Source organism: Stegostoma tigrinum, chromosome 34, assembly GCF_030684315.1.
Source record: "Stegostoma tigrinum isolate sSteTig4 chromosome 34, sSteTig4.hap1, whole genome shotgun sequence".
In the NCBI taxonomy this organism is placed as follows: Eukaryota; Metazoa; Chordata; class Chondrichthyes; order Orectolobiformes; family Stegostomatidae; genus Stegostoma; species Stegostoma tigrinum.
In genome coordinates this window covers 12193625-12209741 of record NC_081387.1, presented here as the reverse complement: position 1 = coordinate 12209741, position 16117 = coordinate 12193625, and positions in this window count along the sequence as shown.

The window sequence follows — 16117 nt, the reverse complement described above, 5'->3', positions numbered from 1 at the left end:
GCATTCTACCTGGTTGCATGTCTGGTTTGGCCTGCCCAAGTCAGTAAGAAGCTACAAAGTTGTGTACACAGCGCAGATCATCACAAAAGCCGACCTCCCATCCTTGGACTCCATCTCCACTTCTTATTGCTGCAGAAAGGCAGCCAGCATCATCAAAGACCCTTCCCAACCTGGTTATCATCTCTCCCAACCTCTATCAGGCAGAAGATACAAAAGCTTAAACATATGTACCAACAGTTTCTTCCCCAATGTCATTAGACTTCTGAATGGACATTGTTAATTTCAAATCCAGTGCTGGACTTGCTTTGAGCACCTCCTGTGCAGCCATAACATTGTGTGCCTCACTCTGTCAAAACAGCCCGTGATCTGTACCTCAGATAATGGGGACTGCAGATGCTGGAAAATCTGAGATAAAACAGTGAAGTTGGATGAACACAGCAGGCCAAGCAGCATCTTAGGAGCACAAAAGCTGATGTTTCAGCCCTAGACCCTTCATCCGAAAAAAGATCTGTACCTATTTGTGTGTTCTGGTCTGCCTGTACTGCTCGCAAAACACAACTTTACACTGTAATGAGATACATGTGACAACAATAAAATCAAATTAAATCCATCCTGAAGCCTTAAAAGAGTGGTACAAATCCAAGTTCAAGGGCCTGGCACCACTCAATGCACTGCCTTTGGCCCCCAATGCAGGCATAGTGCTGTGAATGTGAAGCATGGCACTCTGACAGCTGGCACCTCGTGCATCTGCATAAAGTATGATTAGCACAGATGCGATTCCTTAGGGTTTCATGCTTCCAGCTTTGCAAGAGTCTATACAACTCGCAGTTTATTGTCAAAAGGAATTTGAATTCTTTGAGGTCGACCCACACTTCTGCCAAGAAAGCTAACACATCAAGGTATGTCTGTGCATGTATGGGCTCGTATGACCCAGGCTGATATTCAAATTAGCTTCACACGATGTAAATATGTAAGTAAATCAAAGTCTCGCCATTGAGCTTCGGCCCAATTCTCTTCCACTGCCCCCTCATGACCTTTGGGATGACTTTAATGAGAGATCAGCAGGGGTATGGTGAAATAGACAGGCTAGCTGTTTCAGCAGTCCTCAAGCCCTGTGAGGCAGCTAGGCCCACATCTCTAGTCTAGATTGGATTGTGAAACTGCGTGTCAAATGAAAACACTTCCTTTTTTCTGTGAACAGCTCAGGATTTCATCCTGCCATCCCCTCAGGTTTTAGTTTCCTTGAAGAAAGGAAGGGCATTATACGCCCCGATGGAAACTATGATGCACTTAGCCTCACGGTTCAACTAGTTTGACAGGAAAATGTTGGTAACTCCTCTTCATCGGGCTCTGATCTAACAGCAATTGGCCTTTATTCTCTGCAGCTCAGAAGCATGAGTGCTGATCCCGTTGGGTGAGATGGTGGTAACATTACAGACAGGAGTGGGAGTAGGCCATCGATAAGATCATGGCTAATCTCTTCATGGGCTTGGCTGCACTTACCCACCTGCTCACCCTAACCCTTAATTCCTTTACTGATCTAAAATCTATCTTTGTCTTAAAAACATTCATCAAGGTACACTCAACTGCTTCACTGGGCAGGGATTTCCACAGATTCTCAATCCTTTGCCCAAAGACGTTCCTCCTCAACTCAGTCCTAAATCTGCTCTTCTCCCCACTGCCCCCTTATTTTGAGGCTATGACCCCTCATTCCAGTTTCACCCGCCAATGGAAACTACCTCCCTGCTTCTGTCTTATCTACTCCTTTTCATTATTTTAAATCTTTCTTCTAAATTCCATTGAGTACAGTCCCAATGTACTCGATCTCTCCTCATAAGCCAACCCTCTCAACTCCAGAATCAACTGAGTGAATCTCCTCTGCATCCCCTCCTGTGCCAGTACATCCTTTCCCGAGTAAGGAGACCAAAACTGTACACAGTACTCCAGGTGTGGCCTCACCAGCACCTTGTAAAGTCTCTGCATAACACCTCCACCCTTGTTTTTAAACCTCATTCCTCTAACAATGAAAGACAATATTGCATTTGCATTCCTTATTACTTGCTGAACTTGCCAACCAAATTTTTGTGATTCATGCACTAGGACACCCAGGTCCCTTTGCACAGCAGTGTGCTACAACTTTTCACCATTTTACATAATAATCTATCTTGCTGTTATTTTAGCCCAAATTGATGACACCACATTAAGCAACATTGTACTCCATCTGTCAGACCCTTGACCACTCAAACTCAGAGGTACAGCATGAAAACAAACCCATCAGTCCAACTCATCCATGCCGACCAGGTACCCTAAGTTAATCTAGTCTTAATTGACTCATATCCTTCTTATTCATATATACATCCAGATGCTTTTTAAATGTTATTGGACCAGCCTCCTCCACTTCTCTGGGGCAGTTCCTTCCACACGCACATCACGCTCTCTACCTATCTATAATCCTTTACAAACTTCCAGTGTCCTCTGCACACCTCTAAAGGGGTTTGTAAATTCTGTGAGGGCAAATTGCCCTGTTTTAGAGACTGCAGGGTGTGGGATGTAATCTCAGGTTCAGGAGGTGGCCGCTTACGAGTCAGGTGCTGAGAAGTTTCTTCAGTATGGTTCAGAGTTTCAAATAATCAGGTTCAAATCTCACTGGGGGGTGTGTGTGGTCTCGATCAAAAACATCAAGGCCTATCGCTCTAGTGCAGTACTGAGGGAGTGCAGCCCTCCCTTCACTGTCTTCGGGTGAGATATTAAGCTAAAATCTCTAAAGATACGCATGGCTCTATCTCAAAGGAGACTGGTCAAAAAAGTGAAAGCCTGTGGGATGCAAAGTAATGTCCTATTGGTGCCAAATTTGGCTTAGTAACAGGAAACAATAGTAGTTGGGCTGCTCTTGCGAATGGTAAACTGTTTCAAGTGGTGCCCCACAATGCTCAGTGTTGGGGCCTTGCATGTATGATGCCTACATTAATGATTTACACTTGAATGTTGGAGACACAATTGAGAAATTTTGCAGACGACACAAACGTTAGCCACATAGTGGGTAATGTTGAGGACAGCTGTAGGCTTCAAAATGATATCGATAGAGTGGGCAGGATACTGGCAGACAGCGCTCAACAAGTGTGAGCTGATGCATTTAGGGAGGTTAAACAATAAGAGGGAAATTTCCCAATTAAATGGGAATATACTGAGGCGGGGGGGGGGGGGGGGTAGATGAAGTGCGAGATCTTATTGTGCAAGGGAACAAGCCCCTAAAGGTAACAGTACAGGTCGGTAAGGTTGTAATGAAGGCACATGGAATGCTGTCCTTCATTGGTATAGAACACAAAAGTGGAGATACAATAATGAAACTGTGTATAAAACACTGAAGCCACATTTGGAGTGTTGTGTGTAGTTCAGATCACCAGACTTAATTGGTCTGGAGCATATAGGAGATTTACTAGAATGTTGCCAGGCCTGGAGAGTTGTAGCTATGAAGAAAGATCCAACCCTGACTTTGTTAAGCCTGCTGATTAAGGCTGGTGCTGTTGCAATATGGCGGACAGACCTCTACATTGCAGGGGCTGAGCACCAGCTCACATATACCACCTCCTGTCTCCCTACCTCCCAGACCATGATGCATCAGGCCACTGTATCTACTACATGAACTGATCGCATTTCATCTCGTGAAGACCGCCACCCCACCCAGGCTTCCACGCTAATAGTACCCCAGCCCTGCACAGCTTGCTTCTACCTCCTTCCAAAATTCCACAAACAGGACTGTCCTGGCAAATCCATTGTTTCAGCCTGCTCCTGCCTGACCAACTCCCCTCTTCCGACCTTGACTCAGTCTTCTCTCCCCTAGCCCAGTCCCTGCCCACGTACACCTGTGATTTCCTCCGACACTTTATGCCAGCTCACAGGCTCCAGCTGCCTTGTCTCTGCCACGGATACACGTCCATTCCCCACCAGGACGGTCTTAGGGGTCTCTGCTTAGTCCTAGAGCAAAGACCTGAATCCCACCCACCACCCTTCTCCACTTGGCCACGCTCATTCTCACCATTGACAGCTTCTCTTCTAACGCCTCTCATTCTGTTCAGGTCAGAGGGGTGGCCATGGCGACCTGCATGGCCCCAGTTAAGCCTGTGTATTCGTGGGGTATGTGGAATATTCCTTGTTCCAGCCCTCGGCCACACGATATCATCGGTGCTGTTACCCTCTCTCATCCAGAATTGGAAAAGTTCATCGATTTCACTTCCCATTTCCACCCTGTCCTCACTTTTTTACCTGGTCTATTTCTGCGTCCCCCACTTCCCTTCATTGACATCTGTTTCCATTTCTGGGGATAGACTGGCCACTAATATCCATTACAAACCCACTGACTCCCACTGCCACCTGGAGTGTACATCCTCACACCCCACTTCCGCTGAAGACTCCATCCTATTCTCTCAGTTCCTCCATCTCCATTGCATGTGTCCAGATGAGGCCAACTTTGACAAGGGAGCATCGGACATGTCCACCTTCTTCAAGTGAGGATTCCCCAACTCTGTTGTCGACAGGGCCCTCAACCAACCCATCTCCTGTACTTCCACCCTCAGCCCCTCTTCCCTCCTGCCACAGCGATAGGGTTCCCCTTATCCTCACTGACCATCCCACCAGCATCCACAATCAGATCGTTTAAATGCCACTTCTGCCACCACCAGACACATACCCTTCCCCTCCCTCCCTCATCTGCGTTCTGCAGGGGCTGTTCCCCTGGCCCATACTTCCTTCACCCCAAAACCTCCCCACAGCCCTGCGGCACCTTCCCCTGTAACTGGCGAGGGTGCAACACCTGCCCATTTACCTCCTCCCTCCCCAGTACCCAAGGGCCCAAACATACATTCCAGTGAAGCAACACTTCACCTGCACTTCCCAGAATCTAGCCTAATGCATTCGCTGCTCACAATGTGGTCCCCTCTACACTGGGGAAGCAAAGCATAGACTGGGTGACCGCTTTGCAGAACATCTACATTCTTCTCAGGAAAAAGGACCCTGAACTTCCTATGCCTGCCAGTTTAACGCACCACCCTGTTCCTGGCCAACATCTGTCTCCAGCTTGCTGCAGTATTCCAGCGATGCTCAATGCAATTTAAAAGAACACAACTTCATTTTCCGCTTGAGGACCCTACAGCCCTCCAGATTCAAAATAGAGTTCAATAATTTTAGGGCCTAATTTCTCCCATGTCCCAGTGCCCCCACCCCACACACCAGGCCTTGTTACCCCACAGCCTGCCATTACACACCCCTGTTGTTAGTCACTAACAGTCTCCATTAACAGGTACTCACCCTTCCAAGCCTGATCGTTAGCAACTCCTTTGTCCGTCCAAATGCTCCTCCCTCTCTTTGGGCTGTATGCCCACCTATTAGTTACTCCTTACTCCCGTGCAACCCCACCCCACCCCAACCCTATCTTCTGAATATAAACTGATGTTTTCCTGACTACCACCAGCTCTGAGGAAGGATCACTGGATATGAAACGTTAACTCTGATTTCTCTCGCTGCCAGTTCTGCTCAGCTTTTCCAGCAATTCCTGTTTCTGTGGGAGAGTTTGGAGCTGTTTTCCTTGGAACAGAAGGCCAAGAGGGCAACGTGATTGAAGCATACAACATTATTGTGGGGTGCTGGCTTGGGTAGAGAGAATAAACGAAAGGATCTTATTTCCCTTGGCAGAGAGTTCAGAAACTCTGGCTCTTAGACTCAAACCCAGCATCAGAAGGGTGAGATGGAACGTGAGGGAAAACCTCTTCACGCAGATGTGATGGGTGCCTGGAATTTATTGCCTGAGCTGGTGGTGGATGCAGACACCCCAGACCTTTTTAAAAATTACCTGGGCTAGCATGTTAAATACTGTAAGCTGCGGGCTATGTGCAGAAAGATGGGATGACAAATGGCACCTGGGTATCTTTGAGTTACAGAAGCAGGCCCTTTGGCCCACTGAGTCCACACTGATCCTCTGAAGAGCATCCCACCCAGGCCAATCCCACCCCTGTAACCCCACACTTCCCACGGTTAATTCACCCAACACTGCACACTATTCAGCATGGCCAGTCTACACATCGTTGGACTACAGGAAGAAACCCATGCAGACATGGGGAGAACATGCAAACCCTGGAGCTGAGGGGCAGTAGTGCGAACCACTGTTCTGCCCCAAAGCACAGACTGATATGCACAAGATGGACTAAATGGCCCTTTTCTGACCTGTATCATTTTTTATGGCTCTATAGGAACAAAGACTTAGGTGAAATGTTCTGGGAAATACTTAGATTTTGGTAAGGGAAGATGTGAAGCACAGATACTGGCATAGGCCAGTTGAGCCTAATGGCCTATACATCTGTAAAATTTGATTTGAGTAAAAGCATAGACCTTATTGGAACCTACTGAGATTGTAGGGAGGTTTAAGCAGTTAAGCCAAACGGGGATTGTTGTAACAGTAATGTCACTGGGTTAATAATCCAGTCCCCAGAATATTTGACCTGGGGTTGAGTTCAAATCTCACCATGGCATGTGATGAAACGTGCATTCAATTTTTAAAAAAAATCTGCTTGCAATCAAAATGTGGGCTTAATGTTGACAATGTAACTGCAATTAATTGCCGATTAAGATTCTGTCAGGTTCACTGACCATTCTTGAGGAATAAAAATCTACCCCTATCATCACATGTGACTCAGGCCCCACCTTCTGGGGATGTGGCTGATAGCACCAGGGACCTGGGTTCGATTCCACCCTCGGGTGACTGTCTTGTGTGGAGTTTGCACATTCTCCCCGTGTCTGCATGGGTTTCCTCTGGGTGCTCCGGTTTGCTCCCACAGCCCAAAGATGTGCAGGCTAGGGTGGATTGGCCATGCTAAATTGTTCCTAGTGTTCAGGGATGTGTAGGTTAGCTGCTTCATATGGGTGTGGGTCTGGGTCAGATGCTTCAACTGTTGGTGTGGATTTGTTGGGCTGAAGGGCCTGTTTCCACACTGTAGTGATTCTATGGCGTTCACACACAGCCGTGCACACTCATACATTCGCTCGCTCACTCACTCACAAAAAGAAATCAATTATCTAACAGTTTCTACATGTTTATTGAATGTAGCTTGTCTCTGAAAGACATGTCCCAGCCTCAGTCAAAACACAACTTGGTGATTGTAGAAATGGAAAGGAAAAATGAACACAAACAGCATTAAAGAACAGCCCTGGGGTGGCACAGTGGCTTGGTGGTCTCGCCCTGCTACATTCCCAGCACCTGAGACCCAAGTTCAATTCCAGCCTCAGGCAACTGTCTATATTGAGTTTGTAAGTTCTCCCAAGCCTGCATGGGGTTTCCTCCCACAGTCCAAAGATGTGCAGGATAAGTCAATTGGCGATGCTAAATTGCCCCTTACTGTTCAGGGATGCATAGGTTGGATGGATTAATGCTGGGAATTGCAGGGTTACAGGGATTTAGCGGCAGGAAGGGGGATGCTCTTCAGAGAGTCAGTGTGGACACGTTGGGCCAAATGGCCTATTTCCACACTGTAGGGATATATCTGTTGAGGTTCTCCACCACTTTCTACCTCATTTCAGATTTTCACCATTGGATAAGTTTTTGATTTTTATTTGAAAGAGCAGACACTTTGAAGAGGCATTTGACACCTGTCTAACTGTGGGTGTCCCAGGAATTAGCTTATTTTTGGGACAAGAAAGAAAATACGTAAGCCAAGTGCATTCAACATGAGAGAGTGAGTGATGGGCATGTGGAGTGAGCCAAGCAACATTGACACTTTCTTTTGAATAGGAAGTAAGCATTTAAAATGCAAGGTTAATGTTACTCAGCTAGAAGCATAGCATTGCAGAATTATTAGAATGCAGATGAAGTCCATTTGGTCCATCGTATCTGCACCAGCTCTCTAAATGATTTTATTGTTGACACATGCACCAAGATACAGTGAGAATTGTTGTTTTGTGTACGATACAGACAGAACATACCATACAAAGTGCGTTAGAGTATCAGAACAGAGTAGAATACAGGGTTACAGCTCCAGAGAAGGTAAAGAGGGCGAGCAACATTAACATTTGAGAGGTCTGTTTAAAAGTCTGATAACAGCGTCGAAGAAGCTGTCCTTGAATCTGTCCGTACTTATACAAATTTTTGTATCTTCTGCCTGACGAGAGGTTGGAAGACAGTATAACTGGTGTAGAAGGGGTCTTTGATTATGTTGGTAGCTTTCCTGAGGCAGTGAGAAGCATGGGTGGAGGTAATGGATGGATGGCCAATTTGCGTAGTGGTTGGGGATGTGTTCACAATTCTCTGTTGATCCTTGTGGCCTTTGGAAGTGTGGTTGCAATACCATGCAGTGATGCATCCAGATAGGATGGTTTCTGTGGAGTATCTATAAAAATTGCTAACAGCCCTTGTGGACACGCCAAATTTCCTTAGCCTCCTGAGGAGGTAAGAGACGTTCTTGTGCTTTGTTGATCAGTGTCAACATGGGTGGACCAGGGCAGATTGCTATTGGTGGTCAAAGAACAATTATCCAGTACCATTCCTCCACTTTCTCACTGTAATGCTGCACAGTGGTTTTTTTTTCCCAGTTAACTTCCTTCCGATTGCCTTGAACCAACCTTATCCCACCTCTCTCGAGCAGTGCAAGCCGAACCTTACCACTCACTGCATGAAAACATTTTTCCTTTGGACTGTTTTTGCTTTTCTCGCCAGTTATTTTCCTTCTGTGTGCTTAAGCCTTTCATGACTGGGAGCTTCCCAGTGCTGTGTAAACCTCATAGTTTTGAACACAGCTATTAAATCTTCTCTTATCTTACTCATCTCCAAGAAAATACAATAAAAACTCCTTCTGTCTTCACAGCTAAAGTTCCTCATGCTTTGTGGATCTTGTGAATCTTTTCTGAACTCTCATCAATGCCTCCCATTCTTCTGAAATTGTAGGGTCCAGAAATGCACAGGATACTAGCTGAAGCCATTTGCTTGTATTGTTCACATAGATGACAGGCAGTGTGTACTGACTGAAAGTCGATAGTGTGGAGCTGGAGGGGAATTGATCGGGCCAGGCAGCAGCAGAGGAGTAGGAGAGTCAATGTTTCGGGCCTAGATTTTTCATCAGTCCTGAAACGTTGACTTTCCTGCTCCTCTGCTGCCTGACCCTGCTGTGTTCCTACAGCTCCACACTGTAACGACCCTGACTCCAGCATCGGCAGCTCTTGCTATCTCCATGGACTGAACATAATTCGTAAAATAACTAATTGTGTTCTTTCTTTGAATGCAGCAGTTGGAAGGCAAATGCTGCCTTTATTATTGTATGGAATGTCAAGGGCTTTGGAAGCAGATTTAATAAATGGAGACGACAACTTAGATAGGGAGAGACCGAACAGTTTGAGGGTATTTTCCCTGGAGCATCAGAAGCTGAGGGGGTGACGTTGTAGAGATTTATAAAATCATCAGGAACATGATAGGGTTAATAATCAAGGGCTTTTCCCCAGGGTAGGGCAAAACTAGAGGGCATAGGTTTAAGGTGAGAGGGGAAAGATTTAAAAGGGACCTGTGGGGCAACCTTTTCGAGCAGAGGGTGGTGTGTGTATGGAATGAGCTGCCAGAGGAAGTGGTGGAGGCTGGTACAATTACAACATTTTAAAAGGCATCTGGACAGGGGCATGGATAGGAAAGGTTTAGAGGGATAGGGGCTAAATGCTGGCAAATGGGACTTGATTAATTTTGGGTATCTTGTTGGCATGGACGAGTTGGACTAAAGGGTCTGTTTCTGTGCTGTACATCTGTGTGACTCAATATATGTGGTTGAAAAGGAAGGGAATTTGCAAGGCTATGGGGTCACAGCTAGTTTGGATCGCTCTTCTAAAGAATTAACACAGGCACAATGGGCTGAAGGGCATCCTTCCATGCCAGGAGTCAGCTGTGATTCTCCATCTCAACCTTTTACATTGCCATGTCTGAATGTAGACTTTAGGTACTGTGGTCTGTAACAGCCCACACCGATGAGTGACAAAGAATTGAAACAATAAACACCAAACACAGATTTCAGAGGCTAGCTGCTAGAATCGGGATGGGATGATGCACTTTGTGGAAACAAACAGCTCTTTTCAGAGAGCAATGCTGAATTGTTTCTTGGGATGCAACATCTTTCCCCTTTGGGAATGGTAGGCAATTTTGTTTGAAGAAGGAACAGCGTCCAGTTTTCCCAATTATTCCATTCAAAGCGGCAAGATTTTTTTCACTTCACTCGTGGGCCATGAGTGTCAATGGCTGGTCCCAGTGTTTATAGCCCATCCCTAGTTGTCCCCTTGAAGATGGTGAGCTGCCTTCTTGAATCTCTTGCAGTTCATGTGCTGCAGGTTGACCACAATGCTGCTAGGGAAGGAATTCTGGGATTTTGACTCAGCGACAATGAAGGAACGGTGATGTATTTCTACGTCAGGAGGGTGAGTGGCTTGGAGGGGAGCTTGGAGGTGGTGTTGCCATATCTGCTGCCCTTGCCCTTCCAGTTGGAAGTGGTCGTGGGTTTGGAAGGTGCTGTCTGAGGATCTTCAGTGAATTTCCGCAGTAAGCACTGCTGCTACGGATCGTTGGTGGTGGAGGGAGTGGATGATTGTAAATGTAGCACTAATCAAGCGGGCTGCTTTGTCCTGGATGGTGTCAAACTACTTCAGTGTTGTTGGAGCTGCACCCATTCAGGCAAGTGGGGAATATTCCATCACACTGACTTGTGCTTTGGGAGTTAGGAGGTACGTTATTTGTTGCAGGATTCCTAACCTCTGGCCTGCTCTAGTAGCCACTGTTAATGTGGTGAGTCCAGTTGAGTTCCTGGTCAATGATAATCTCCAGGATGTTGATAGCAGTGTTTTCAGTCATATTAACACCACTGATATCCAGTGGGCAGTGATTAGACTGTCTCTGTCTCTTTATTGGAAATGGTCATTGCCTGGCAGATGTTACTCAAGTGCAGTACTCCCTATGCAGTAATGTGACATCTCCAGCAATGTCGCTCTTACACGGTACCCTTTGTCCTCCAGATAATGAGAGGGTATTCTCTTGCTCCTTCACTCTTCACTTCACTTATAATGAACAAATAATGTTGAAACAAATTAATTCCTAATCTTATATTGGTAGGAGGACAGATTGCAACAAGTGACCCAATTTCCTATTATCACATGACATGGAATGGTTCAGCACACCCTATCCATTCTCTCCTGTTCTTTGCTCTCACTGTCACTACTTCAGCTTCTCTTCTGTCCTGGACTACTATCAATAATTCCATTCATATCATGCTGTCTGTCTCTGAGCTCCATCTCCACTTGCCTGCTCAATTACCCTCTACCAATCCTGTCTTTAGCATGAATACCAGTTTCTCCTTAGCTGCCAACAGTTCTGATGGGGAGTTACTGGACCTGAAATGTTAACTCCACTCTCCTGCTACAAATGCTGCCAGACCTGCTGGGTTTCTATGGCAATCTTTAGTGCTGTTTTGGCTCTCCAGCATCTGCAGTTCTTCGTTTTATCCTGACCCAGTTTTCTACTCCACCTCATTGAAACAAATGAACTCTGTTGCATTCACAGGGAGTCAGTTTCAAATAATTCCTGGTACTGCGTGGATTAGAAACTGTGTACAACTTCAGAGGTAAACTGTCCATCAAACATCCCCAGGACAGGTACAGCACAGGGTTAGATACAGAGTAAATCTCCCACAAAATTGTCTCCATCAAACATTCCCAAGACAGGCACAGCACTGGGTAGATATAGAGCAAATTACCCTCTGCACTGTCCCCATTAAACATCCCCAGGACAAGTACAGCATGGAGTTAGTCATAGAGTAAAATCTCCCTCTACACTGTTTCTATCAGATACTCCCAAGACCAAGGTTAGAGGTAGAGTAAATCTCCCTCAATACTGTCCCTATCAAACCTTTCCAAGACAGGTACAACACTGAGTAGATGTAGAACAAATTATCTTCGACACTCTCCTAAAGAGAGGGCTCAGAAGAGCCAGGAGGAGACATGAGAAGTTGTTGGTGGATAGGATCAGGGTAAACGCTAAGGCTTTCTATAGTATTTAAGGAATAAAAGAGTGACGAAAGTAAGATTAGGCCCAATCAAGGATAGTAATGGTAAGTTGTGTGTGGAGTCAGATGAGATAGGGGAAGCGCTAAATGAATATTTTTCAACAGTATTCACTTCAGAAAACGACAATGTTGTCAAGGAGAATACTGAGATACAGGCTACTAGACTAGATGGGATTGAGGTTCACAAGGAAGAGGTATTAGAAATCCTTCAGAAGGTGAAGATAGAGAAGTCCCCTGGGCCGGATGGGGTTTATCCTCTGGGAAGCCAGGGAGGAGATTGCCGAGCCTTTGGCATTGATCTTTAACTTGTCATTGTCTACAGGAATAGTGCCAGATGACTGGAGGATAGCAAATGTGGTTCCCCTGTTCAAGAAGGGGAGTAGAGACAATCCTGGTAATTATAGACCAGTGAGCCTTACCTCAGTTGTTGGTAAAGTGTTGGAAAAGGTTATAAGGGATAGGATTTATAATCATCTAGAAAAGAATAAATTGATTAGGGATAGTCAGCACGGTTTTGTGAAGGGAAGGTTGTGCCTCACAAACCTTATTGAGTTCTTTGAGAAGGTGACCAAACAGGTAGATGAGAGTAAAGCGGTTGATGTGGTGTATATGGACTTCAGCAAGGCGTTCGATAAGGTTCCCCACAGTAGGCTATTGTACAAAATGCGGAGGAATGGGATTGTGGGTGATATAGCAGTTTGGATCAGAAATTGGCTTGCTGAAAGAAGACAGAGGGTGGTAGTTGATGGGAAATGTTCATCCTGGAGACCAGTTACTAGTGGTGTACCGCAAGGGTCGGTGTTGGGTCCACTGCTGTTTGTCATTTTTATAAATGACCTGGATGAGGGCGTAGAAGGATGGGTTAGTAAATTTGCAGATGACACTAAGGTCGGTGGAGTTGTGGATAGTGACGAAGGATGCTGTAGGTTGCAGACAGACACAGATAAGCTGCAGAGCTGGGCTGAGAGGTGGCAAATGGAGTTTAATGCAAACAAGTATGAGGTGATGCACTTTGGTAGGAGTAACCAGAAGGCAAAGTACAGGGCTAATGGTAAGATTCTTAGCAGTGTAGATGAGCAGAGAGATCTCGGTGTCCATGTACACAGATCCTTGAAAGTTGCCACCCAGGTTGACAGGGCTGTTAAGAAGGCATACAGTGTTTTAGCTTTTATTAATAGAGGGATTAAGTTCCAGAACCAAGAGGTTATGGTGAAGCTGTACAAAATTCTGGTGCAGCCGCACTTGGAGTATTGTGTACAGTTCTGGTCACCACATTATAAGAAGGATGTGGAAGCTTTGGAAAGGGTGCAGAGGAGATTTACTAGGATGTTGCCTGGTATGGAGGGAAGGTCTTACGAGGAAAGGCTGAGGGACTTGAGGCTGTTTTCATTAGTGAGAAGAAAGTTGAGAGGTGACTTAATTGAAACATATAAAATAATCAGAGGGTTAGATAGGGTGGATAGGGAGAACCTTTTTCCTAGGATGGTGACGGCTAGCACGAGGGGGCATAGCTTTAAATTGAGGGGTGAAAGATATAGGACAGATGTCAGGTAGTTTCTTTACTCGGAGTTGTAAGGGAATGGAATGCTTTGCCTGCAACGGTAGTAGATTCGCCAACTTTAGGTACATTTAAGTCGTCATTGGACAAGCATACGGACGTACGTGGAATAGTGTAGGTTAGATGGGCTTGAGATCGGTGTGACAGGTAGGCACAACATCGAGGGCTGAAGGGCCTGTACTGTGCTGTAATGTTCTGTTCTCTATTCTATGTTCTATCCTCACAAAATACCCTCAGGACAGTTCCGGCATGGGGTTAAATACAGAATAAAGCTGCTTCTACACTATCCACATCAAATACTTCCATGACGGATGGAGCATGGATCGGATATAGAGTAAAACTTCTAAACAGTCCTCAGCCAACAGTCCCATGTCAGGTAGAGCCTGAAAAGGTACAGGGAGGGTGAGATCCAACACAGATTAGAAACAGAATAAAGCTCCATCTACTCTGTCTAATTGAACAGTATGGATTAGAAAACTCCTCTCTTTGTCAAATTTTAATGGCTTCCCTTTATCAGCATATTTTTACCGTGCCATTTTTACGGCTTTTAGTGAATGATCACTAATTTAGGACCGAATGAAGTGTGCAATTTTCAACTGCACAACCATGTTTGAAGTAGGATCACTGAACTTGAAACGTCGCCACTGTTTTCTCTGCACAGATGCTGCCAGTTCAGCTGAGTGTTTTCCAGCAATTTTTGTTCTTATTAGTTTCAGATCAACCCTGGGTCTGGTTGATGGTCCATGGCTTCAATTTACAAACTGCTTTCAGTGTTAATAGACAAAGCAGATACACCTTCTCACCCAGCATCAGCAGAACTCACAGCTTTGAAAACCAAGGACCAAATCCAGTGCTGTCAGATGAGGAGAGGCAATGACCTAATGGTATTATTACTAGGTGATTAATCCTGAGTCACTGGTAATGTCTATGGGACCCATGTTCCAATCCTGGCATAGCAGTTGGTGGTATTCAAATTTTAAAGTCTGGGATGCTGGTGACAGTGCAACTGTTGCCAATTGTCAGGAAAAAGAAATGAAAATTCACCAATGTCCTGTAAGGTGGAAAATCTGCCATCCTTACCTAGTCTGGCCAACGTGTGACTCCAGACCCACAGCAATGTGGTTGACTCTCAACTGCTCTCTGGGCAGTTAGGGATGGGCAATAAATGCTGCCTGGCCATGACACCCTCGTCCCGTGAATGAATATAAAAAAAACAATTTGGCAATTGTATTGTTAAAACCTTCCTACCAGAATGTTCAGCGATGTTTGGATTTGTGACAATGTTAATCCATCCCAAAGTAACCCTGCCGTGTCCTGTCCTGTAGGAACATATGCAACAACGTCATTCTATTCTAATTTTCAGAGAAACAGCCTCCCACATTACAGGGGAGAAGTATTTTATTTCTTCAGCAAACACCTACCACACTTTGCAAATATGAGCCCACCTTGAATAAGGGATTAAGTGGAACAAGTGACTTTATCCTATGATTGATCACATTAGCTGCCACAATGGAGAGAAATTTGTGCTTCGTCCCTCTTTTTCAAGGGAATTGCATTACCTCATTATTAGTTAAGAGTTCATCCATAATTCAATGTCGACTGCAAAATATGCAGGCATCACACTAACTTGTCACTCCTTGCTAACATGACTAGTTTCTTCTTTACATATGACTCAAAGAGAACCTAAGTAACTTTTTCATGCATGGAATGAGCTGCCAAGGGCAGTGGTAGGAGCTGGTGTAGTTACATCGCTTAAAAGGCATCTGGTTGGGTATATGAATAGAAAGGGTTTAGAGGGATATGGGCTAAATCCTGGCAAAGGGGACTAGATTAACTTAGGATACCTGATCAGCATGCACGAGTTGAGCCGAAGGGTCTGTTTCTGTGTTGCATGACTTTATGACTCTCTGACTCTATCTTGATCAATTGGGTCAATGGGCTGAGGAGTGGCAGATAGTTTAATTTGAATAAATGCAAGGTATTACATTTTGGTGAAAAAACACAAGTGAGACTTGTAAAAGTATAAGCAGTGCCTTGGGCAATGCTGTAGAATATGGAGATGTAAGGGTTCAGGTTCATAATTCTTTGAAGTCTTACACCTGGATGGAGTGGCCAAAAAGGTGTTTAGCACGCTTGCCTTCATTGTTTGGGTCTTTGATAGGAGTTGGGACATCATGCTGAGGTTGTAAAGGATGTTGAAGTCTCCTTTTTGAAGTATTGTGTTCAGTTCTGGTTGCCCTGTTATATGAAGGATATTATTAAATTGGAAAGCATACAGAAAATATCTATCAGGGTGTTGCTGGGAATAGAGGGTTTCTGCTATAGGGGAGAGGCTGTGATTATTTTCATTGGAGTGTCAGAGGCTGAAAGGTGACCTTAGAGGTTTATAAAATCATGAGGGGTATAGATAAGGTGAATGACAGGTGTCTTTTTCATAGGAAGAGACTAGGAGGCATATTTTAAGGTCAGAGGAGAAACATTTAAAAAAAAA